Consider the following 26,765-nt stretch of genomic DNA (forward strand, 5'->3'; position numbering starts at 1 on the left):
CTAGCATGTAGGAAAAACAAGGCTGTGCAAATTAGCACATCTCCTCAGACTTGGGCTTAATTAAAATTGTTAGGCCTAAGAAAAACTGTGCACTGTTTAGAAGTTCTGAGTAGTTCTTGAGATAGATTTGGTGGGATCCCTACATTCTAATGAGCTCCAGATAGACCCCAAAGACCCCTAAGCTTTCACTTGAGTTTTTCATTTATATCCCTCCCCAGGTGGGATGACACATCGAACCCACTTCCAGAATTAGATCCTCTACTCAGAATTTCTGAGTTTTCAGTTTTCATTAGTGGAAGCAAGAGCCGCTCCTTCTTAATTACCAGGGCCCGGTCTCTGGTCCCCATTGGCTCTCACCAGCTAGCTCTCATGACAGAAACAATAGGGTAGCTCCCCAACCCGTATTCCCAATCTCCTCTCCTGTGTGAATCCACCACAGATCGAAGGAGAGGAGTGCTATCTCCGGTTCTCTCACAGCTACAGTCACCATCTGGCTGAGTCCTCGCCAACCCGCTAGCAGTTTGCTGAAAGGCTGGTGACTTCCAGGAGGGCCCTTACCTGGGTGATTCCTGGGGATAGTTGCATCTTTCTCCAGTCTTGCTGCCTTACATGTGGATGTGTTGGTTTGAGCTTGGACAACCGTCTTCTTCAGACTGTAGTGACAACTATGAGGACAAAAGACAGATAAGAGATGAGTGTCTCAGTCAGTGAGTAACTGCCTACCGCCAGACTGTCTGTTCTGTGAGAAAACCAACCCGCGTTGCTGTAAGCCACTGTCACGTGCACTCATACCTAATCCTGATACTTGGCTAACTCCTTTCTCTACTTCTGTCTAACACAAAAATATGACCACCACACGCTCCCGTCTGGGCCCCTTGGGTAGATCCTCCCTCATCCTGAGGCTTGGCCTTTGTCTGCTGTCTCCTGCCCTTTCCTACCTAGACTTTTAGCAAAACTGAACTATTAGTAGTGCCCCATCCACACAGAGAGCTTGACTCCAGTGTGCCCGTTTATGCTGTTCCTTGCCTGGAACCCCCTTCTGATCTCCTGATGATCTCTCACGGCCTCCAGCACTCAGTTCAGACATCACTTCACCTCAGCAGCCTCCCAGAGTTCTGGCAGGCTCTGAGGGATTGGAACATCTGGGCACACTTCCATCTCGGGGCCTCACCATAAATACTGAAGTGGTCTATTTCTATCTGTCCCTTTAATTGGTTAAAAGGGCCTCAGAGCTAGTTTCCAAATAATGACACACTTTAGTCTTCTATTCTTCTTATGCCCTCTAATGGACTTGGTACATCTATTTCAAGATGTTGGTACATCTTGGTACATCATTTTTACCACAAGCCTGAGCACAGAGAAAGAGACAGGCCTTGACAGGCCTCTAGAGTGTGAACCAAGCCTGAAGGCAGGACCATATATTCCTTATCCTGAACATCCCAGGCTTAGCAGAGTAGCTGGTACAACCTTCTGGGCTATTTAGTAAACCATTGTTTTTTGTTTTTGTTTTTTAAGATTTTATTTATTTATTTGACAGAGAAATCACAAGTAGGCAGAGAGGCAGGCAGAGAGAGGAAGGGAAGCAGGCTCGCCACTGAGCAAAGAGCCCGATGCGGGGCTCCGTCCCAGGACCCTGGGATCATGACCTGAGCTGAAGGCAGAATCTTTAACCCACTGAGCCACCCAGGTGCCCCTTTCGTAAACCACTGTAGGTTTGAATTGGGAAATAGTGTTGTAAAGAGATCTTCCCCAACAAATAAATAAATAAAAAGAAATTTTCCTTGACTCCCACACTTTTTCCTGAATAATCTACTCCCCGATTCTTCACCTATTCGTTATATTCTGGATTGGTGTGGAATAAAAGGAATTAATGGGTGTGGCTTTTATGATGGTAGCCAGGATACCTTCACTACTAATTATCTTTGAAGGTATTATAGCTAACGGCCTTATTTTCCTCTAGAAAGAACGGTGCAGAAAGGCCGAAACTGTTCTCTCTCTCCTTGCAACTCCATTGCAAACATGGCCTGAACCAAATAAGCCCTTAACATCAGCATCCATCTTTTCACAAAGACTTCTCTCCCCACGCAAACTGCAAGTTCCTCAAAGGGTCTACTTTTCACTTCCTTTAAATACACCCACCACTATCTGACACAATGTTGAATAAATAGGGCTGGTCAACTTCTAATGAGTTGAGTGACTGCCCAAGGGTGAGCTCAGTGTGTGCTGCCTCCATTGGGTAGTGGCTGTGGTTGTTTCCAAAGGCTGTTGTCCTTGGCTTCATCTTGTCTTTCCTAGACATCCTGTGCTTCTTACCAAATTGAGTCACCTCGTTTCTATTGCATGTGACCTACTGGCCATTGTCCCTTGCTCAACAAGTTAATGCATGCATCAGAACAATGCTAATAAAGCCAAAGATAATAATAGCAAGCCTTAACTGAACCTTTACATTGTACTAGGTTCTAATTAAGGACTGCATATACATTATTTCCTTAATCCATTCAACATATCCAGTTTGCAGGTGAAGAAAGGAACAGAGAGGGATTAAGCAACCTGATCAAAAACTCAGCCAGCAAGAACTGAAACCAGAATTCAAACTCAGGTGGTCTGACTCCAGAACTCAAACTTTTAACCCCTGAAGACTGTGGATCTGATTCTCTGGTATACTAGATACTTTGCTCAGTAATGTATTCACAGAGAGTACCTTTAATTCTGTAGACCTGATAAAGGTAACTAGTTCTAATATTCCCTATAACTTATAAAGTTGGAACTGTATTATCTTTATTAAAAACCATCTTGTGCATGTTTAGGGAATTATAAATATGTAAACTTCATGGAGAAAAAATGGCCCAATACCCTTAAGGAGTTTGCAATCCAGATTTGGAGATAATAATAGCTATAATTTATGGAGCATTTTAAAAAATTTCTCCCGTTTATGGTTTTTTAAAAAGATTATATTTATTTATTAGAGAGAGAGCATGCACACATGAAAGTGAGAGAGGGAGAGAGAGAGTAGGGGAGGAGGGGTAGAAGCAGAATCAGACTCCCTGCTGAGCAGAGAACCTGATATGGGATTCAATACCAGGACCCTGAGATCATGGCCCAAGCAGAAGGTAGATGGTTAACCGATTGAGCCACCCAGGTGCCCCAGTAATTAACTTATGGAGAGTTTATTATGCAACAGACACTGTAATATATTATTTGCAATCCTTACAACAACTCTACAGGATAAGGAAAATGAGATTCTGGACTTTAACAGACTTGCTCAGGCCCTAACAACTAGCCGTAGCTTAGCTAGGATCTGATGGCCCCAGTAGTCACTTCAAATGTAAATATGGTTGTGTTTCATTTATTCGGTGACAGGAACCTGGTACATACGTCATCCAGAATGACTATGAGCATCAAAATGAGCCAGCAATCTTCCAAGAATACAACAGAAATAAATAACAAAAATGACAAATAAATGAAGAAAAGACAAAAATGTGAAAGCTATAGAATCTTCTCAGTGCTTGATTCCATTCATATATTGATAGATTCCCTAAGTAGTAACATGTCCATATCAGACACGGCTCATATTTTTTAATAATATAATACTACTACCAAGGTTAGCATGCGTAAGAACAAACTCTCATGTTCAAAATGGAGTACAGTGGACTATGTCCCATGGCTGCCCTCTTTTTTATTGTTTTGTTTCTACCCGTGTAACCTGATAAAGATAGCCCATGAATTGGCTAGGGTACATTTCTACTGACAAAGTAAGGTACATCAAAGTGAAAAGCAGTATTTTAGCATACAATAATGGTAAATAAGAATTTCTCTTTGCACCTTATTTGTCAGTCAGCTTATGTTGGCAAGGCCCTCTGGTATATGGTCTTATTCCCAAATCCAGTGTTTTACAGCTATAGTTCTCCACAATGGCTGCCCATGAGAATTACCTGGGAAATTTTTTCCCTCTCAGAGACCACTTAAAATAGAACCCGGGGCACCTGGGTGGCTCAGTGGGTTGAAGCCTCTGCCTTTGGCTCAGGTCATGATCCCAGGGTCCTGGGATCAAGCCCCATGTCGGGCTCTCTGCTCCACAGGGAGCCTGCTTCCTCCCTTCTCTCTCTCTGCCTGCCTCTCTGCCTACTTGTGATCTCTATCTCTCTCTGTTAAATAAATAAAATCTTTAAAACAAACAAACAAACAACAACAAAAAAAACAGAACCTCTGGGGTCAGACTCAGGTATCAATATGTTTTAACGTTCTCAAGGTGATTCAAAATATAGCCAAAGTTGAAAACCACTGTTCTATAGACACCTTAGAAATAGCCTGCTGGCCACTTTGACCTAAGGAAAACCTACTCACGGATTATTTGAACCTGCTCTTAATATTTTTTTTTTCAAGATAAAACGGTCTCTCTTTTATAGCTATGGTACAAATCAGTAAGGTTTAAAAAAAATCCTATAGTACTATGAGCGGATTCACTCTACATTTTTTTGGAGGAACCTATGATCTTACCATCTCTGTGGCCCACCTCTGTGAGGAAGTAGAATGATCTCTGGCCTGGGAAAGAATAAAAAAAGTAAGGCTTCTAAATTTTCCCAGCAGCCTGTCAACTCTGTTGGTATACATCTGTGGCCTACAGAGCTTTCTTTGATGAGCCATACGGAATATTGCTCTGTTAGGTAGCAGGCAGAGAATCTGGCCAGGAATTAACCAAAACCTGGCAACAATTTCCTCACAACCTACAGGACATAGTCTCTATATCACATCCCTGCAATAACTTATATCATTAGAAATAAATGTACTTGTCGGAAGCAGGCCCCTGGCCAGGGCGGCCTCTGCCATTAAAAGATGGCGCCTGGCTAGTTGCCAGGTTAGGATTGCCTCATGAGACTAAGCGGAACGCCCAAAGAGGAGGTAAACAGCATTGGTTGCTACCGAAGTTGTTCGTTTAGGTGCACAGCCTGATTCGCTCCCTCCTGTACCCTGCTCGCTGATTGGTCACGTAAACGTATATAAGTGTGTAGACTTGCGGAAATAAAGGGAGAGAAGATACATCTGAACTGGGGCTTCTTGTCATCCTTGCAGGTCGAGGGCGATAGTACTGGGATTATTTTATCTTGCTGCCTCCAGAAAATACCTTGACTTAGTTAAGACTTACTTTTATGCCTTTCAACTTTTATAGAAGGTCTTCATGGGAAAAGTCTACTTGACATATCTTTTAGTATCTTTTTATAAAACTATACTTACAGGTATTGTCTATGTTAATGAATTTTCTCAAACTAGGTTTACAAAAAAAAAAAAAAAAAAAAAGGTCTCCAATAATTTGGGACCAGTAAATGAGTGTTTCTAGTCTAATATGGATGTCTCTTTGATTAGACACTGAGAAACTGTACCACTCCACACAGATCATCTGGTGCCAGTCACAAAACCCAAGAGTTTATTTCATTCTAGGAAAGCATTTTAATTAGATATCAATTCTTCAAGTTCATTGTGCTGAGCACTGAATGGGTCACCTTTCACCCTGACCCAGCCCTATTCCTGCCTTCCATTGCTGTCAGTTGCACCAACATTTCCCCACATACACAAGCTGGAAACCTCAGTCCCCTCTGTTGGGTTCCCCGCTTTCCCTTCTCACGGACCTCCAGTTACCCGACAAATGGGATGGACCATAATGTCACAGAGATCAGGATTCTGCCTCTGTTACTCACTGATGTATTCCCTGGAGCAATCCCTGACACAGGGTAAAGGTTCAATAAATATTTATTGAATGAATAACGTTCTATAGCCTTGCCGGCTTGCCTCCTACTTTCTTTAGTTTTCCCCTCCTCCTGCTCCCGCCTGCCATCATTCGAGTACAGGCTCTTCCCACCTTTCCTTGTCAGTAAAGAACACACCTCTTCTCTGACCCCTGTCTGTCAAATCAACTGTTACTAGTAAGGTTTCTAAAATGCCTGAATATGCCTCTTCCCTACTCAAAGGCTCCCCTTGACCCAGCGTTCGAGATGAATGTTTGATAGGATTCTTACATCTGCTTCCAATAATAACTATGCAGTATGAAAGAAAAGAAGTGGGAGCAGCGGCCAGACCATAGCAGCTGTGAAGGAAGATGTCCATGAGAACGAAGCATGAGGTCAGGATGGGGACAAACAGCTTATGTGCCTTTCTATGGGAAGAGAAGGAGGTCGCGTACATGAACGCAGGTTAAAATAGTAAAGTGCCACAGTTGGGTATGTTGTGTCAGTCATAGACGTTCATGAAGAGAACCCTGAGTCATCAAAAAGCACTGCACATTATTTCAATCTGTCTGAGAAAGACTTCTGTCCTAAATTTTCATTCATAATCTTAGTGGCTCCCAACATTCCTTGCATTTGCAGAGGATTTCACATGCGTTGCCTCACCTAGCTCCTTCCAACATCCTTGAGGGATAAGCCTTAGAACACTCATGGGGAGACCGAGTCTCAGAGAGGCTGGGGGATACAACCACAGTCACCCAGCTAGGAAGTGGCAGGACAAGCCTAATGTAATTTATACTGTGGGTTTTGTTTGTAGGTCTGAGGTCTGTGTTATCTGTGTATTCTTGAGGTCTGTGTTATCTTGAGCTAAAACCCAACTTTGGAGGCCAAGTCTGGTGCCTGAGTCAGTCCACCACAGTCATCCCTTCCTCTCTCCACCCACCATCCGCTGCTCTGTGAAGTCCTGGAGAGAGTCATTCACCAGGAACTGTACACAGCAGCAGAAGTGTTGTTGGTAATTGACTTCAAATGTGTCACAACACCAGCCAGCAGGCATTATTTTGTTATCCTCAGAGGAACTCTCTGAGGAGAATAATATTTTTTTATTTTTTTTTTAAGATTTTATTTATTTATTGTTCAGAGAGAGGGAGAGCAAGAAAGTGAGCACAGGCAGGCAGAGGGAGAAGCAGGCTCCCTGCAGAGCAAGGAGCCTGATGTGGGACTTGATCCCAGGACGCTGGGATCATGACCTGAGCCGAAGGCAGCTGCCCAACCAACTGAGCCACCCAGGCGTCCCACTGAGGAGAATAATATTGTTAGCACTTTTTACGTCTGAGGAACAGAGGCCCACAGAAAGAAACGTGGCTAAAGACACACAGCTACCGAGTACTGAGACCAGCACTTGAACCTGGGCAGGCTGACTTGAAAACATGAGTATCTAATATCACTCTGCCGTGTGCCTGAGAACTTTAGAAACCCCTCCCATCTTTCCAAATTGTCCTCTTCTCATAGTATCACTTGTCTCCATCTGCCACTGCTTGACTTTGTATTTTATATACTGAATGAGTAGTATGGGAGTTAATGATTCAGGAAGAATCCTAGGCCTTATGTTTCCTTGTGCTCCATTACTAATTTGTCCCTCCCCCCCTTATTTCATAGACTCATGGCCTTTTAGAACTTGGCAGGGACCCAGGAAACCCCGTCATCTAATCTCCTTGTTTTAGTGTGACAAAACCCTGACTCAGAAAGTTACAGTCACTTGTTTACACGTCACTGCACCAGTAGGAACAAACCAAGTCTAGTTCCCAGGCTAGCAATCACTGAGTCGGAGCTCCAGGCCTTGCTTGTCCCAACCCAGACCTGCCAAGGTTAGACAGTCAGGATCAGAAGAAGCACCCTCTCTCAGATCAGGTCCAAGCAGCAGTGAGACTCTCTTTCCTGAGCTGTCTGGCTATTCCGCCATCAAAGACAAAGTGTGTAGGAAGGGTTCAATAGACCCTGTTCATTTGACTGAGATGGGGAAGCGTTAACTTGATGCTCTGGGTTAAAAAGACCCCCTTTGGGCACCTACTTGAAGCAGCTGGGAGCCACGGGAAACACAATACCAGACAGAATCAAACAGGCAGTAAGCTAGTGTCCCACTGTTATTTTCTGAGGGGGCAGGAGGAATCGTTCTATTAGAAGAAGGGAAAGAAAATGATAGACAGGCATTTAGGGGAGGGCACTTCCTGCAGTGTAGATGCTTGGGCTCGCTGCTATGTGAAGTGGTCACTTCATTAAGAACATCTGGTGCCCCATAACCATTACTTAGGGTGCCACTATAAAGACTTATTTATATGGAAAAATCTGTTTCAGCCTCTTCTATTAACAAACCCAAATTTGTCGAGCCTGACTCATTAATGAACCATGCGAAAAGGGGAGGCTTCCCTTCTAGGCTGAGCTGGAAAATGGATGTGACCAAGAAAGGCTCAGGCTTCTAGCCTTAGGCCAGCTGATTTTGTTCTTTGGTTTTCTCCTTTTGCTTCTTTTTCCTCTTTTAAAAATGTATTTGTTTATTTTCTTGCCCCTTCACAAGGCACACACATTTAAAGGGAAAATATAATTGGAAGCAGTGCTTTTATTTTGCCAATTGCCATGCTAACTGCTAAAGATTATTCTAATTATTCCAATTTTGGAGTACAAGCAGTATACTTAGGTAGGGTCCACAAAACTATGAGAGGAGAGAGAACTTTGCTTCCTCTGGCCCTCAAGGGCCTTCTTTACTCACGGTTTGCATAAAAGGAAGAAACAGCATAGGAATTTGGAACAACAATTTTTTGCATCTAATTTATGGGTGGGCAAGGCAACCTTCTGGGGTAAAGGGGGTTAAAACCTTAGTGAACAGCATCCTAGTCTGTACAGTCTACTCCTGAATAACTGAATGTTGACCCACACTTCATACAGTTCGCACTTGGACAGAGAGTTTGCCAGCTATGGCTCTGAACCCCCAATCTCTCCTCAAGTAGCAAGGCTATCACAGTTCATTTACAAGGGGCAAACACCTCCGTCTGTTTAAAAGCAGTTTCTCCTAACTCTACCCAGAAAATGTGTAGTACCAGTCAAGACTTGTGGACTTATAAAAATAAAGCATCAATGAGATCTTTTTAAAATAGCATTTTAAAGTATATTTTTAAATTTACACACAATAAATGTCACTTTTTTGGTGTATAGTTTAGGAGTTTAGAAAATGCTTAGAGTTGGGGCGCCTGGATGGCTCAGTGGGTTAAGCCTCTGCCTTCAGCTCAGGTCATGATCTCAGGGTCCTGGGATTGAGCCCTGCATCGGACTCTGCTCAGCAGGTAGCCTACTCCCCCCCCACCTGCCTCTCTGCCTACTTGTGATATCTCTCTGTCAAATAAATAAAATCTTTTTAAAAAAATGCTTAGAGTTGTATAATCACCAATGCAATGAAAATGCAGAACAGTTCCATCACTCTAACACCCTTCCCAGTGCTTCCACACCCCTCACCCACCCCTAATCCCTGTATACCAACTCACAGTGGTGCCTTTTCCAGAAGATCCTATAAATGGAGTCACACAGCAATTTGGGTTGGACTTCTTCCACTGGGCGGAATTCATTTGAGATTCACCTATGTTGTTGCATGTATTAATAGCTTGTTTCTTTTGACTGCTAAAGAGTAGCTCATTTTATTGGCATACCAGTCTACCCATTCACCAGCTGAAAGACACTCAGCCATTTCAGATGTTGATGATTATGAATAAGACAGCTACAAACATTCATGTACCAGTGTTTGCGTGAAAGTAAGTTTTTCTTTCTTTTGTCCTCGGGGTGGAACTACTAGGTCATATCCTAAGTGTATGTTTAATTTTGTAAGAAATTGCCAAACTGTCTTCCAGAAGGGTTGTACCATTTTACATTCCTCCCAGCAATTTATCTGCTATCTATTTTTTGCCACATATTCTCCAGTATTTGATTTACCATGATTTCTCACTTTAGCCATTATGATAGATGTGTAGTGGCCGCTCATTGTGATTTTAATTTGTATTTCTTTAATTATGAATGATATTGAGCAGCTTTTCATATGCCTATTTGTCAGCAATATATACAGATTTTTAAAAAACTTTATCTGATTTCAAACACAATACATATACTTGTTATTAAAAAATTGAAATGTTCCAGAAATGTTATATTGAATACCAAAGTTTCTTTTAATTATTTTACTTTCTATTATAGCTACTATTAACAGCTTGGCTGTATATTCCTCCATATAGTTTCCATGTATTTGCTATACTATGTACATAATATAGTTTCATACAAGTGCAAAACCAGTGGCATTTTATATGTACAGTTTGAAAACTTGCCTTTATCACTTAACAATAATCTTGGCTAGCTTTCCACGTCATGGTAGTCAGTTGTATGCTTTTTCAATCATCTAATGTGTTATATTTTCTAATAAAACAGAAATTTTCTGTGTTTTTAATGTTAAAAAGATCACATTTTCAAATTTCATATGCTTCAATGAATTAGCCATTATATTTCTAGTCTATTTGAGTAAACTTTAAAGTTGTACAAACTCCTGATGAAATTATACACTGTACACTTCCCAGCTTTGAACTGAGAGTTATGCTGCAGCAATAAGGTCTGTTTTAGAAAGATGTGATCAGTTGAATTGTGTGGAAATATGAAACAAAGTCTAGTCGATTTCATGTTTATGTCTTAAGAAACTTGGCATATGAGTATCTGCTGTATCATAAGGAATAGCAAGACTACAAAGAAATTTATTACACTGTATTATTGCTCACCAGTGTTTTCCAAAATAAACAAACTGGTTCTGGCATGTACTTTTTTTTTGAACTTAGTTTTTTTAATTAATTATTTTTATTAACATATAATGTATTATTTGCCCCAGAGGTACAGGTCTGTGAATCTTCCGGCTTACACATTTCACAGCACTCACCATATCCCATACCCTCCCCAATGTCCATAACCCAACCACACTCTCCATACCCCGCTCCCCTCAGCAATCCTGTTTGTTTTGCTTTTAATTATTTCATTTCAAGGCAATTACCTTCTGCATCAATCACTCCCACTAACTCATAATGTTCTCATGGGGGTCAAATTACTATCACTATCCTTTCATTGATGATCTTATGGAGAATAGATATGGTGACAAGGGAATGTAAATGATTTATTTCTTGTGACTTAACCTTAGACTTCTATGCTTGCTTAAGCTGAGAGAGATAAAGAGAAAATTCTGATAATATGGTCCTTCTTAAATAGAAGATTCTTTTGGTCTTTTTAACCACAGATAGGCATTATTTAAATCTAGAAGACAATACAGAAGTAGGAAAGAAAAAGGAAATATCAGAGACCTTAGTGGGTATTTCTTCTCTCTCTCTCCTAAAAGCATTTAATCTTTTGGTTTTTAAAGCAAATCTCTTGCAGCTGCTTAGTTCTCTGTTCATGCCAAGGACCCTTTGTTTATACTAACTGCACCCAAAGAATTCTTCTTACACAAGTTGTACTACTTAAGCCCTTTTGCAAGGCTCAGACTTTATCACATCTATGAGGGAAAAGAGCTATAATTTTCTTTCTCAACATTCCTTCTGGTCAAAAAAGAATGTAGAGGATTTAATTCCTTAAACATCAAGTCTTGATACTGCCTGCAATTTGCATGTATCAATGTATGAGAAAACTTTCATAGGCCTGTGGCTAGATTTACCTACCATTTCTGTGCGAAGTAAATTTAGAGAGCCCTAAGAAAGGACCTGGAACAACAGTTTAGTCCCTCTAGATTCAGGTGGTTTTCTATCCTAAAAATCAGCAAGAACCAAAAGTTCTAAGAAACAGAATAAACCAACTGACCAAGTTCTCCTGGAGAAGACTGATTCCAGATATTTATCCAAAAATTCACAACTTTATAGTTCCATGAAAAATACTCTTTTGGGACATATACTTTAAAGCTCTTGAAGATTAAGAAATAATGTCATTTTTTTTGCTATCATCAAAGCCCAAATTACACAATAATTGATCTAATTCCCAATTTGTTTTTTAAGTAGGCTCCATGGCACACAGGGCTCAAGCTCATGACCCTGATATCAAGTTGCTTGCTCTACCAACTGAGCAAGACAGGTGCCCTTAATTCTTGATTTTTAACATTTCCCCTGAAAGTTCAAAAGCTGTGAATGAACAGCCATGTCTGTTCAACACCAAAACTTAGTATTATATTGTTAGATCCGTTATTAAACGAAATGAGACTAAGTGAAAGTTATTTAAAGCTTTATTTTATGATAAGTATTAGAAATCAGACTGATTGGCCAGGGAAATGAGACTGAAACAAAGTTAAAGTCATGCAAAGCTCTATTCTATGCCAAGCATTAGAAGTCAGACTAACCAGCCAGGGCTGTCTCCGAAGACAGCAACCCCTCCCCAGCGTACAGGCTACCTTTTATTGGATAAAACTGCAACCCATATCTTGGTATCTCAACCCACTGGGTTTGTGTGTCTCTTGCTGATTGGCTAGTTCCATCTGGTCTGGTGACTTGTTATTTAAGATTACCCCATACCAGGAACAGTTACAAACAGTACTTTTTGGGAAGACTTAGTCAGTTAACATATTCAGTGTGAATAATAAGATTGTCGTCCTTCCCAAGATGGAGTCATTTAGGTTTGGGCAAGACCTTCTCACTGTTACAAACAGTACTTTGTACTGATTAGATGTCTCTATCTGGACTGACTCATCCTTGTATTCTGGGCTCTGTTATCAGGAACTAGTCGACTACATTTTACTGGTTTCCCAGACTTGTTTCTAAGTAAGTTTCTTGGGGGGTAGGGGAGGGAGAGTCAATTTAAGTTTACTGCACAAACAACAAAATGGCTATTTACCCAAGATGGAGTCGCTCTGGCTAAATAGGTCCTTACAATATAAACATTTGAATGATTAACGCCATTCATTTAAATTGTAGCAGTTGATGCCTATTCAACCATTTTAGAGATAAGATCATCAAAGCTAGGAAGGGTCAAGGGCCACATCCGAGATCATGTATCTATCTCTTGACTGAATTGAACTCAATTCAAACCCTTCGATTTCTTCACTTTCTTTTTATTGTATCACAAACTCCTTCCCCAAATTATCCAGATTTTTTAAATTAAAAAACACGGCTAATTATTTTGATATTTACTATCATCCAGATACAAGCAACCTGAAACTTTTTTTTAAGATTTTTTTATTTATTCATTCGACTCAGAGAGAGAGATCACAAGTAGGCAGAGAGGCAGGCAGAGAGAGAGGAGGAAGCAGGCTTGCCGCTGTGCAGAGAGCCCGATGTGGGGCTCAATCCCAGGACCCTGAGATCATGACCTGAGCCAAAGGCAGAGGCTGAACCTACTGAACCACCCAGGTGCCCCAACTCGGAACTTTTTTTTTTTGTTTTTTTTTGCATTATATAAACTTCATCTATGTAAAATCATACTTGGCCAACATGTCCCTTCTCTCACCTTTATTTTCCAGTACTTCTAAAAAGTTCATCATCTGCAGGATCAACAGACTCAAGTCTAGCCTTAGTCTAGCTATGCTTCACTCACTTGGGAGCTGTGTGAGTTTCACCAAAGTACTTAAACTCTTGCCTGTTTCCTCATTTTGTGAAAGAAGGAAAGCAACAGCAGTCTCCTGCTACAAAGGAAATCAGGTGAGAAAATTGTGTGGGAAGCCTTTGTGGCAGTGCTTGGCCACATGAAGGGCCCAGGGGCAGTGCTCCAAGAAGGCGTGCTACAAGAGTAAGTGTGTGGGAATATGAGGAGTAGGAAGACTGCGGACCTTACCACTCAATGGTGAGTGACGTGAGTTTGCTCCAGGCTCCGAACTGTATTTGATGACAACAAAATCTACAAGGTAAGCTGTGGTGCGCTGAAGGCCGCTGATAGAGCTGAGAACAGTGAGAGCTGGTTTTGTGTATTTCTTCCCCACTCTGTGTTCACTAAGTTCACGCTGGTGGCTTGAATGTTTGGTGGTTGAATGTTTGGTAGTTGAATATTTACACTACTGGAAACTGGCAAGCGCTATAAAGCAGACCTCCCCTCCCTTACCAGAGAGCTGGATGTTGAACATTCCTCAGCACACTGCTGGTAGAGACCAGGCTTGGAGGTCAAATCAATCTAGGTTGGCACCCAAACCTGAATTTGGATGCTCACTAATGTACCTTAGGCGAGTTCTTAGAGCCATGCGTCTCTGATTTCTGACCCTTAAAGTGAAGCTAATACTACTACTGAGTTTAAAGACTATTGAGAAGATTAAGTGAAATAAGGTAATGTGAAACACTTCAAACAGGACCTAGGACCTAACATCAAATAATAGATGGTGATTGTTATTATTATTGTGGAGAGTCTGGAGTAGTTTAAAACTTAACCAAATCCTATATGTATTTTACTTCTTTTGCATGATACTTAATAAAGACATGAATGTGATTTTAGAGTGAACTTGCCAGTCTAAGTTAGGAAAGAATTTGCTTCATGGAAAAAAATTCTATTCAAGTTCTTATATTGTTTCTGTTTTAGAAAATATTTAAACAAATTTGAACATCTAAACAAAGAAAGTTTTAAAGCCAAACATCTAAGTGCTCTCAGTCTCCTCTGAGCATTTTTCAACAATGTTGGGCCCAAAGCCAGAATATGTTACAACCCTTTTGAACCCACCCCACCCTGCCCCAACAGCAGGCCTCCCCCAGAGAAAGAATTTGATATAATGCCAGTAAGAGAATCTTCCTCCTTAGAATATCTTAAAGCTTTCATCCTTTTGTTATTCTTTAAAAAAAAAAAAAAAAAAAAAAAAAAGGCAAGCTAAAAATTTGGGTGTAACAAGCTTCAAAATATCCAAATGCACAGAGCCCAGAAAAATAAATATTCAAAATATAAAAACTTTGGTTCAGAGGCATGTAGATGAAGGACCTGGGCCTGAGGTTCCCCTTGCCATACTGTAGAATAATCCAGACAAACACAGGGCTAGATTCCTGTCTATACCCAAGCCTTTCTCTAAGTTCCCACATCATTAAAGGTGTAGCTTGTCACCCTCCTGTTGCTGTCCTTTGGGGGAGGCACAATAGCTCATGGCAGTCCTGTTGGGCAGTTGGGTGAAGGGTCATCCTTTCATTTTTCAATCTGTTGCCAGGGCATGCCGGGGTGGGGCAGGAAAAGGAGAGAGCAGACATGACTTAAGAGCACTGGTGGAGTTCCGGAAGCTACACCCTATAAGCTGGTGAAGGAAGGATGTGGAAAAGATGGTCCCCTGCAGGTCCTCCAGCGTTCTGGGGAAGTTCTACAACTTCCTCTTTATCCCCACTCTCCACCTCCTCCTTTTGCTGGAGAGACTGCTGGGGACATGTAATATATTTGATATACTCTAGAGCGGGGTAAAATCAAGATTTTCTATGGACAGTTGCTTCTTTATTCTGACCATGAGCTATACCACCATTGCCCCATTACTATGGAAGCCAGAAAGACAAACAGGACTTTAGAATTACACGCTGTTCTACTGACAGGACTCTAAGAGGTGAAATCCTTTTTCGGAAGTTCACAGCTTATTAATTGTGTCCCTAGAGCACAGAATTTTTTTTTTTTAACTTTCCTCCAAGTGCAATTTCCCCAGGCTATACGTGACAGTAGCTTTTCACTGCCAAGACCTAAACGTCAACTCTTTCTCTGACTTGACTTTCAGAATTCTGCTCCTTCAGGTTAACCTTGAAGCAAAGTCCTACAGAGCAATATCCCTTCTGGTTCATTTGCTTTGAACACCAACTTCCTTCTGGATTCACTTCTCCCCAAGCAGAGGCTAGACCCCAGGGTCTGGCTCATAGTTTCCCCTCTATAACTGGCCTTGTCTAGGTCTCTTCAGCCCTAGGTTTTCCCACTATGATCTCAGGTTGCTGGGCCAGGCTGGGTTCATACAACCATAGCTAGGTCCTAAGTGCTGCTCAGAACCCTCTTTCTTGTTCATCATTCTGTATACTTACTTCAGCACTGAGACTGGGCTTCCTACCTGGTCCTCTTCACAGTCCCCCTGCCTGCTCCCATTTCTCAAAAAGCCTAGAGAACTGGGAGCACCTGGATGGGTCAGTTAACTGTCTGCCTTTGGCTCAGATCATGATCTAGGGGCACAGGGCTCCCTGCTCAGCGGGGAGTCTGCTTCTCTCTCTCCTCTGCCCTTCCCCCTGCTTGTGTGCACTTTCTCTCTCTGTCTCTCTCCAATGAGTAAATTTTTAAAAAATTAAAAAAAAAAAAAAACCCTAGAGAATGATTTACAGCATATTAAGAACAAGCAGATCCATTAAAGATAATGTCATTCAATACCCTCATTCTACAGAGAAGGACATCACTGATGCTCAGAAATTAATGAGTGCTTCAGTGCACCTGGTCTATGCCTTGCCTTCGGGTAGGTAAAATATTATGTCCATGTTAGAGACAAGGTACTAGAGATCCAAAGACATGTCATTTGTTCAAGGTCACAGAGCCAGACAGGCAGATTATAAATCAATACCCTCTTCCTGACTCCCTGCCTTCACGACACTCTCTAACCAGACATCCTCTTCACTTTCGAGTATCTTTTGTGCAACTTACAATTAATTTATACTGGTGAGCACACCAAAAAGGTACACTGCTTAAAATAAGAATTTCTGGGACGCCTGGGTGGCTCGTGGGTTAAGCCTCTGCCTTCAGCTCAGGTCATGACCTCAGGGTCCTGGGGATCGACCCCCGCATCGGGCTCTCTGCTCAGCAGAGAGCCTGCTTCCCCCTCTACCTTTCTGCCTACTTGTAATTTCTATCTATCAAATAAATAAATAAAATCTAAATAAAATAAAATAAAATAAGAATTTCTATGGGAATTTAAAATTTTCTGTGATTTTCGTGGGAAATTAACAGTAGATTCTTTAAAATTTTTCCAATCTAAAAATAATCTTTTCCGTGCCACAGACCTTCAGAATTCTGGAGTCTTGGCTGCTTATCTTTAAGTTAGAGTGGACCCAAAATTGTTTCCTCAGGATGATTTCCATTCTACCATGACTTTGTCCAAAGAACTGTCCTGGTCAGCCTCCTTAATTTCAGTAAGAGGATCATAATTTTACCCTTGAGTCTAGTGATTGTCAAAGCATTTGGATCTGATTTTAATTAGCAATCCAGAATATCCTCACTGCAAGTTTTGCCACATATTAGAACTTTAAACTCTCTGTGGTCCAAGATGACTCCAAAGTTCAACTACAATCATGGAGACTGGCAAAAAGCACATAATCCATCATTCTGTCGGAGAATAAAAATTTTGCCCTCAGCTCAAGCTGACTGTCCAGGAAGCATGGCTGTACTTTTAGGCCTCCTCTCCTTCCTTAAAGTCACATTTTGAAATTATATTTTCAATTGAATAATCTCAAAGTCATCTAAATTCTGTCAAAGAAACATAGTCCAGTAACCAAAAAGCAATCTAAAAATAATGCAGACTGTTAATTTGTGTTTCTTAAACATAGCAAGGTTAATACACAGTTCATAGCAATATTTTCTAACATGTCATCTATAAGTTGGTTGACCTTAAAAAAAAAAAAGCCAGCTCTTTTAGCTGCAAAATGAGTGTACTTGGGAATACCAGAGAATTGCAATTTTGGTTTATAAGCAAACTTCAGAAATCCATAGCAAGACTGGAAAACAGGGGAGACCAACTTGCTTTTATAGAGCAAAGGAGGAAGTTAGGAGGGACTGCTTCCAGGAGTTCAGGTAATGGTTCTTCAATGGCTGAGTGTAGCAATTTCTCATTGGTTGGTCTGTTTTTGGACAAGGAGAAATTCTTCCCCTCTTCCTGTTGGAGTATGAATGGTAGTGTGTGAGAGTTCCTCCTTGAGTGCTTCCTGATTTAATTTTTAATCATTATGGTTTTCTTTATTTTCACAAGTTCATGACCTTGATTGTAATGATAATTTCATGACTCTCTACACATAGAAAAACTCATCAAATGGTACACTTTAGATACATGCAGTTTACTGGATGTCAATTATAACACAAAGAAATTGTAGAAACTAATAAAGCTATTGGAAAAAAAAGCCATCTGTGATCAACCATCTTACCCTATAGTTCCTATTCAGTCTTTTACTCCTAAATCTTTAGGAAAATTCCAGACTTGTCCTATCCTGCCTACCCTATGTGCTTTAGCATCCTACCCCACCATCTCCTATTGGTTTTTCATCATGAAGCATCAGAAGCACTGGTTTACTAAAGGCAGGACACTGCTTAGACAACAGGGAAGGAGGAAGGAAGCTTACTAGCTAAAGCCAGAATCTTCTTTTGGGAGCAATAGAAGCATGAAGGAGAGGCTAGGACACTCATATTTTTTGCAGCCCTCACTAAAAAATGCCCTGTAATTAAATGTGCTACTGGAACAATCACAATCATGCAAAATGTGAATCTGGCCTATATATCTTCTTGGAGCTCTTTTTAAAAGAAGGCATTCCTATATATTGACATAGAAAACAATTTCAAATTGGTCATTTCTTGATACTTCCTGTTTTGTTCTTATTTTATTTCTTTTTTTTTTTTTTATTTGAGAGAGAGAGCATGTGTGTGTGTGAGTGGAGAGACAGGCAGAGGGAGAGACTCTCAAGTAGACTCCCCGCTGAGCAGGGATCCTAATCCGGGGCTCCGTCTCACAACCCATGAGATCAGGACATGAACCAGAATCACAAGTTGGACACTTATCTGACTGAGCCACCCGCAGCCCTCATTTTGTTTCTAATGAAACAAAACTGGTTAAGTGAACGCACATCAGTGCAACTCAAAGTGGATCAAGTCTTGTCTGGCTCCTGTTCCAATGTTTAAGACTACCTGTGCTCTTGGTCTAACCACCAGAGTGAAACTGTTTCTCGGCTCTTATCTGCACTGGTGATTTCAGTCCCACACTTGGGTCCACACTCCCACTGGAAGCCTCTCATAGATCCAAAATGACACCATGACCCACTTCCATCAGTCTCAGAGTGGTACCAACATCTACAGAAAAAGTTGTAGCAACCCACTGAGATTTCTAAATGAAGCAATCCCCAACTAATATTTCTCAAACATTATGAAGGAGATACATAATCAACAGCAATGTTTTTAAAAGCATTTTGCTCTTTGGGGCCCCTGAATGGCTCAGTTAAGCATCCAGCTCTTGATTTCCGCTCAAGTCATGATCTCAGGTCATGAAATCAAGCTCCTTGTCAGGCTCCATGCTCAGCGGGGAGTATGCTTCAGATTCCCTCTCTTCCTCTCCTCCTGCTCCACTCTCTCACTCTCTCAGTCTCTAAAATAAATAAGTAAATCTTAAAAAAAAAAAAAAAAAAAGAAAGAAAGAAAGAAAGAAAGAAAGAAAAAGTATTTTGTTCTTCTGTGTTTATTTCATACCTCATGGCTTCTTCAAGCCAAAACTCCTCCAAAACTCTTTAGAGGGTTTTATTTCCCAATCTTAGTTCTACATATATCTTGGCTCCCATCCTCCTCCCTTTCCTCCCAATTAGTCATCAACAAATCTGGGTGGAAAAGATCTGAGAAGGAAGAATTGTCTTCAAATGGTGGAGGGGGAGAAGAAGCTTAGTGTGCAAAACCATGATACCCTTTAAGGAACGGGAACAGGAAAAGGGAAAGCCAGCAGCATTCATATATTATTAAATTTGTACCATCATCAGTCCCTGTAGGGATTAAACTGGAGAGTACATTATCTACTAAATCACTATGCTTCTTTCTGTAAACACAGGAAAACATTTGTCAGTACCATAAAAAGCTGTGCTCCCACCAAACAATAGATTTGTCTTCACAGATACTGGAAATCCTCCACTGGTGGAGCCTCTGTACTTGCATGGGTCCTTGAGAAGTCTACAGCCACATTTACATTTACCTAGTAACATACAGTGTACTGCTTTACCATGCAAATCTATGTGCTGATGTCACATCTGATTGATATTTCCTGTGCCTATTTCTCTCACCCACTAATTCTCTTGTCTATTTATGCTCTATGTAATTTTATAAGTAGTTTCAGATCTATTGTGGAATGAGGTGATGTGTTGAATGAATGAATGAATGAATGAAAACACACATTAACTCTCTTTCTATCTCCTCCTTTACAAGGTTACACATGCCTTTGCCCTTGCCTTTTAAATTTTAGCTCCACTGTACTCTAAACCCATTTCTGTCCTGGGTTCCCTACTGTCTCCCAGTGACTGAGGATCAAACTTAGACGTCATCTTCAGCTTCTCTAGTGCCTTCTCTCTCAGGCAGTCACTAAGATCTACCAGTTCCCACTTCATTCCCTGCTGCACATCTTTCCTTTCTGTTCCAAACTCAAGGACAGATTCTTGGTCAGGTCCTAGACTGCTTTCCTAAATAATCTCTTGGCTTCAGACCTTCTCCACTCCAAATCATCCTATAGATGCTGCATCATTATTCCTAAATGCATAGAGACTTTTTAAATTTAAATTCAATTAGCCAAAACATAGTACACCATTAGTTTTTCATATAATTGAGACTCTTTTGTTTTTCCCAAATTTAAACCCCTAATTCAAATTTTATTTAAAAAATCTGTGAAGATTCTTTTACATCTAAACTACCTGTGGGGTTTTCTAGATAGTCCCTAGGTAACTAAAAGGATTTATCCCCTCCCCTTATAAAAGGAGCAATGCTAAAATAATAAGGTATGTTTCATACTCTATATTTTAATTAGCTCTATCACCTATACAAGTAACTGAAATAATTGTGTCAATGCTCACTTTCTGGTTCCAGATACCAAATGGGCCTTTCCTTTCTTAAGCAAAAACTAGACTAACTCCCTACTTTGGACATTTTGACTTACACTAACCTCTTCTAATAATTTGTGCATAAAGGACAAGGTTATATTTTAAGGGTACTTGAAAGCCAGGAGCTTATCATAAGCCCATTGCTTATGTTTCTCTTGACCCCTCACCTAAGGCTTATACACCTTGTTTATCTGCGAACAGGCAATCCAATACTTTAGGCCATTTGATTATCTATGACCTATTAAACTCTTGTGTTGTCTATTTCTAACACACTAGTTAAATGCTGCTTTGATCTCAACCCAGTAACCCTAACTTCTCTTCCTTTTTTTAAAAGATTTTTAAAATTTTTAAGTAATTTCTATACCCTACGTGGGGCTCAAACAACCCCGAGATCAAGAGTCGAATGCTCTACCAACTGAGTCAGCCAGAGGCCCCATGCTCTTCCTAATACAAGAGAATTTCATGACATCAAAGAGCTGCTCTAAGCATGTTCTGTTTTGATTTGACTGATGTTCAACCATCATGACAATTATGTATTTGGTGATCACTCCCATTTTATGAATAATCAGTGTAGACTTTGTGCTGAATGGGTAATAGATTCTAGATATTGTTATCAACAGCTTATTCTCTTCAGATAGTTCAGACATGAGTATGCCACAATTAAGACAGGCCTAAGCTAATGTTTTGCATGATTTTGATATGTTATTCTAGAAAAGGGGGTTTTCTAACCTCTTTGAGAACTCCAATTAGAAATGTAAAAAGTAAATTAATGTCTACTTATTGGAACAATCTAATATCTAAAGGAAGTCTCAGTAATTCAGACTGGTGCCCATTCTAAAAGAAAATAGACCAGCCTGCAATTATGCAAAACAAACATCCCTTTCTGGTGTTACTATCATTAAAATATAGTGGTTCAATCTGATTTCTGAATAAAACAGACTTTCTCAAATAAGGAGGGCATGTGTTGTGATGAGCACTGGGTGTTATACATAACTAATGAACTGTTGAACACTACACCAAAAACTAATGATGTACTATAGGCTGGCTAACCAAACATTAAAAAAAAAAGAAGAAGAACAATTTTCTCCACAGAAAAGATACTATTTCAGAAATTTTTTATATCCTTTGATGTGTTTCCAAACCATATCTCTAACTTTTTATACTTACGCATTAAAAAAACAACAACAACAACAAAAAAAAAACACCCACACACAAGCAACAGTGGCAGAGCCAAATTGAATCAGATTTTACAAAACTGATTGGGAAAAAGTTTACCTGACAGATTCAACAGATGATCAAATCTTGCCATATGTAGTTATCATAATCCAGGAAAATTGAAGATTTTTATTTATTTGTCAGAGAGAGAGCAGAAGCAGGGAGAGCTGTAGGCAGAACAGGCAGAGGGAGAAGCAGGCTCCCTGCTGAGCAAGAAGCCCGATGTGGGACTCAGTCCCAGCACCCTGGGATCATGACCTGAGCTGAAGGCAGATGCCTAAATGACTGAACCACCTAGGCATCCCTGGATGATTTTTTTTTTTAAATCTCATTTTACGGTTAAAGTATTTGAAGAAACGTTTAAAGAAATGTATTATTGACATACTGTTCCTGACACTCTATTGACATAAAATGAGCTAGTGGTACTTGATAATAAAAGTGTCCCAGTTTTCCATTTTAATGGGATCTGTCAAAACCTCCATAAATATGCACTGCAAAAAAACTGTAAATCAAGTTGTTGTATAAACCCCTATGAGACTCAGCTTGACTCTTCCCCTGGAAGATTCTATTGTCAGATATGATCAGGTAAGATTTATGGCCATAGGTCCAACAGATGAGAGCTGCCATTACAAAAGGTACATAGTTGAATTTATCACGACATGAATAGATTTAGGAGACCTAGTATATTCAAACAAACCCAATGAAGGTCAGCCTTAAAACTAACTGTGTTCAAGCCCCATGTTGGGTGTAGAGCTTACTTAAGGGGAAAAAAACATGCAGGGCACCTGGGTGGCTCAGTTGGTTAAATGTCCAATTCTTGATCTCAGCACAGGTCTTGATCTCAGGATCATGAGCAATACATTTCAGGGTGCAGGGCTGATTCTGTTGGTAGAGCATGGACCTCTTGATATCCAAGTCCTGAGTTTGAGGCCCACATTGAGTGTGGAGCCTCCTTAAAAAAACAAAAAACTACACCGAAAAGGGTTATTTCAGGTACTCTTAACCACAAATACTGTTAAGTTCCAAAACATATATCATAGACACATGTGTGCCAGTACACATACTTAGGATCCTCCATTTGTATCCTAAAGTCTAGACCACTGTATGTCTGACTCAAGGTTCACTAAAAGTCCTTCAGGAGCAAGACAATTTCTGGAAGTCATCAGTTTACTTCCCAACCCTCTATGGATGAAAAAAAGTGGCATTAAGTATAAACAGTTTTCTTTCAACACTTTGGATGAATATCTGTGATTGGTCAAAGAACTTATCATTGAGCTTAAGATTTCTTGTCTCTTCTTTATTTCATTCCCTTTGTGTTAATCTCTTTTCCTCTCTTCTCAATTACTTCCTTTCCTATAGAATTCTCTGAAATAAATTTGTCTTTCTCAAAGAATTGCAATGGCCACCAAACTTTCTAAATATTAAATTTAATCTATCAAAATTCACTAAAATATGGATATTTTAACTTTGAAACATTTCTATACTTCAGTGGGATTCTAGATCCCCCCAAATTAGCTGCTGTTACTGATATTTTTCAGAGCTTCAAACAGATAAAAGGGCATTAGAAAATAAGGAGACATGTGACTAATTATGCAAACTGGTCCAAATTATTTTTCCACAAAACTATGCAGGAATCACTGCATGATTTTCTCTTAACTTTCCTAGGATTTTGTCCTCTATATTTAGACCAATTAAGATCAGATTGTTATTAGTACATATTCTCGTTAAACAGGCACCTCAGGGGCACCTTCGTGGCTCAGTGGGTTAAAGCCTCTGCCTTCAGCTCAGGTCATGATCCTAGGGTCCTGGGATCAAGCCCCACTCTCTCTGCTCCGTGGGGAGCCTTGCTTCCTCCTCTCTCTCTCTCTGCCTACTTGTGTTCTCTGTCTGTCAAATAATAAATAAATAAATAAATCTTTAAAAAAAAAAACAAAACAAAACAGGCACCTCAACACTCTTAAGTCTATTCTTCCTGAATAACAAAACAGCCTTCTTGTCCTTACCATACTAAAATATCATCTGTTTTTGGACATAATAATCTGGTCTTTCCAAGCATTTAAAACCATTCTATCATTTACTCATATTTTATTGAGAGCTTTACACGATAACTTACCAAGAGTTGTCCAATATAGATTTTGTTGGTTTATACAAGGATTCCTGAACTATAATGTAATACTCATACGTTATATCTGATGATGACCCCCAATATAAAATAAGGAAACTCAATCTTGAGTTTGCTTTGATAAGATTGTGTCTTTGTTTGTTTATTGTCTTTCTCTTCCATTGGAAACATAAGTTCCATGAGAAGAGGAACTCTTGTCTTCTTCACCACTGTACCCTCAGTGCCTAGATGTAATAGTGGCTGGCATGTAATAGATGGTCAATAAGAACTTGAACAAATAGGGGTCTTTCTCCTGCACTGATGGAAGACAATATAGAAGTATTCTCAACACTTGGAAGAACAGCCCATCTGCATTTTGGTGGGGACCACATGTAGAGCCTGTCAGTGGCCATGCAGAGCCAGTAGTTTTCCCCTATCAGCACAGAGACCTCTGGGAGCTGTCAGAACTAGGAGCTCAGAACCTTGGCTTTGTCACCCATTGTTCCTTCAGTAACCAAGCCTGGGTCTTGGACAAAAGTGTGCATTTCTGGCAATCCCAAGATTTATTTGGGGAGAAAGACACTGAAAGACATTGGACCTCTGGTCATTGACTTCCATCAAGGTGGATATGTATGTCAATGGGACCACAGTTGTGTTACCAGCTTTAGACACTAAGATTACACCTATATTTTCCATTATAAATATGTATAATAAGCCCCCTTGACTCAATTTTAATTTCTCAAGGGCAGGCATTTAGTATAAATGAGGGATTTTATTGATTGATGATGAAATGAAAATAACCCCTACAGATTTGAGTGTAGAGAAATGAAGAACAATTAAAAACAGGTCAAGCTCTTCCTTTCTTAACCCATGTTCTACTCATAAGGCTTCTGAAAATAATTTTTAAGCCATGTGATATGGGAAAAGGCAGCAGCAAGGAGGTTGACTACATTAATATAATGTAACATCCAATGTGATCTGGTGGTGGTATCTGCTTTCAGAACAGCCAAAAATAAGCTTCTTTTTTCCTGCTTTATTCAAAGCCAGTAGCCCAGAAAGAACTTGACGAAAGTAATGGGTCAAACTTGATTTAACTGATGACTTCTTGGGTGATCCTGATTCCAATATTCAACTTCTTTCCAAATGTGTTTCCTCCTCTGGTAAACAAGGATCATATCTGTCCGTGTCACAGAGTTGTTATAAAAGATTATATAATTATGGAAAGGCATTTAGAATGTAAACAATTCTACATCAAAAGTGTTCTAGCAGCCCTATCATCCCTGAGTGCATTTTAAGCAGTATTATGCTGTGGGCCATTTGCTATCACTGAAAAAAACAGATGGTCCTCTATGGTACAAATTTATACAGATGACAAGGTCATTGTTTTGCAAAAATATATTGAAAGCCAAGAGTCCTCTGCATAAAGATGCAGAAAGATTCAGATACAATTTCCTCAGGATTTCCAGTTGAGAAATAAAGCATGCTGGGATCACTAAAAACTATATCTGGCTCAGGCAGACAGCTTACCTTGTTTTATTTTGACTCCTGGTTCGGAGCAGACAGTATGATTGCTGCCGATGCCTACAGATGATACTGCTCACTCTTACCCTCAGCTTCTTGCTAATGCAGAAGCATCATACAGGAAAAATTTCTACAGAACAGGTTAAAGACTGACTGAATTAATCAACTAATGTCAGAAAAATTTTGTTAAGTAAGATAAATGCACAGGACATATTATAAAGATTCCAGAAAGTTTCGAATATTTTCTGCTTTTCTTATTATCATCATACAGTATAGTCTGGTGTTTTGATAAATGCAAATCTCATTCAGAAAAAGATACAATTTGATTTCCTGGTGAGTGAAGCACAGGGAAGGCACAAGACAGGTTCCATGCCTTTTAATCTCAAGATACTGTGAGAATCAGAGAACCAGGAATGTCAGGCAGATGTGAAATAGCAAATATTTGGAAGGTTTTCTGTTTTCTCTTAAAAGATTTTGCAAAGATGAATATTCTATTCTCATCTCACATGGTCTAATGTTTGAGCTCTTAATTCAGATCAACAGGCAGCTTCTCTGCCTGGTTGAGCTCTTTGTTGCTGTAAGTTGAGCAAATATTCCATCTCTTCTTAAGGAGATGAAAACCAAACTATCTAGAATTATCCCCTTGACTACTGTCAGAATATACAATGCTACTTTATATCTATATATCTATATATAAAAACTACACCTTCATGAGAATGAATGAGGAAAGATATATCCTCTGAACAGGTGCATATATTTTGGTGAGCAGAAGATGCCACGATATGAGAAAAAGGTGCTCCTCTTACTGATGAATACTGCCTGAGCCAGAGCAGTCTGGCCAGCTCCCACTGGCTTCCATGGCTGCAACCCTTTGTGCAGTGTGCAAACCTTACAACTGTATAGAATAATTCATCAGCACTTAAGGATTGTTTTGTTGCAGCCTGGCTTCCTAGCAGTAACACTGCTCCACATCTGCCTGTGTTTTAGAATTTACAAAGCCCTTTTAATATTATCTTCCTTCATTTCTTCAAGAAACACTTAAGGAGATGCTATTTCTAATACTTCAAAAGTTTAGATAGGTTAAAGTACATGACTAGAAGCACAAGAATGGGCATTAGAGACCAAGTCTTTTGTTTCACAATGTCCTTGCTCTACAGCATTAGAGCTGCTCTTTCTTTATTCCCATTTAAATACGCCAGATTATTTGACCATTTTTCATATATGTTTCTTCCCACTTTAAAATCATCTTTGTAGAACCCTCAGTCCCTTGTCTTTCTAGCGCTTGAAGCAAGAGCCAACATCAACACCCTAACATAGATCAAGTCACGTGTCAATAGGCTTTACAGTGTTTTGAGCGTGTTGTGAGGGGACCCAAAGCACTAAAAAGTGCAGCCAGCCCCAAGGGTTGAGCTGAGTATT

At 40.0% G+C, this 26,765-nt stretch overlaps 1 long non-coding RNA gene across 3 annotated transcripts in view; it reads right to left on the bottom strand.

Annotated features, from left to right (window-relative positions):
* LOC131836564 (uncharacterized) overlaps positions 1-26,765 on the bottom strand; it is a 125,779-nt gene that overhangs the window by 2,836 nt on the left and 96,178 nt on the right. For all 3 annotated transcript variants that reach the window (XR_009355673.1, XR_009355674.1, XR_009355675.1), the window contains one exon: positions 559-665. This is a non-coding gene — a long non-coding RNA (uncharacterized LOC131836564). The remainder of the gene's footprint in view (positions 1-558; positions 666-26,765) is intronic.

The sequence above is a fragment of the Mustela lutreola genome, chromosome 7, assembly GCF_030435805.1.
Source record: "Mustela lutreola isolate mMusLut2 chromosome 7, mMusLut2.pri, whole genome shotgun sequence".
NCBI lineage: Eukaryota > Metazoa > Chordata > Mammalia > Carnivora > Mustelidae > Mustela > Mustela lutreola.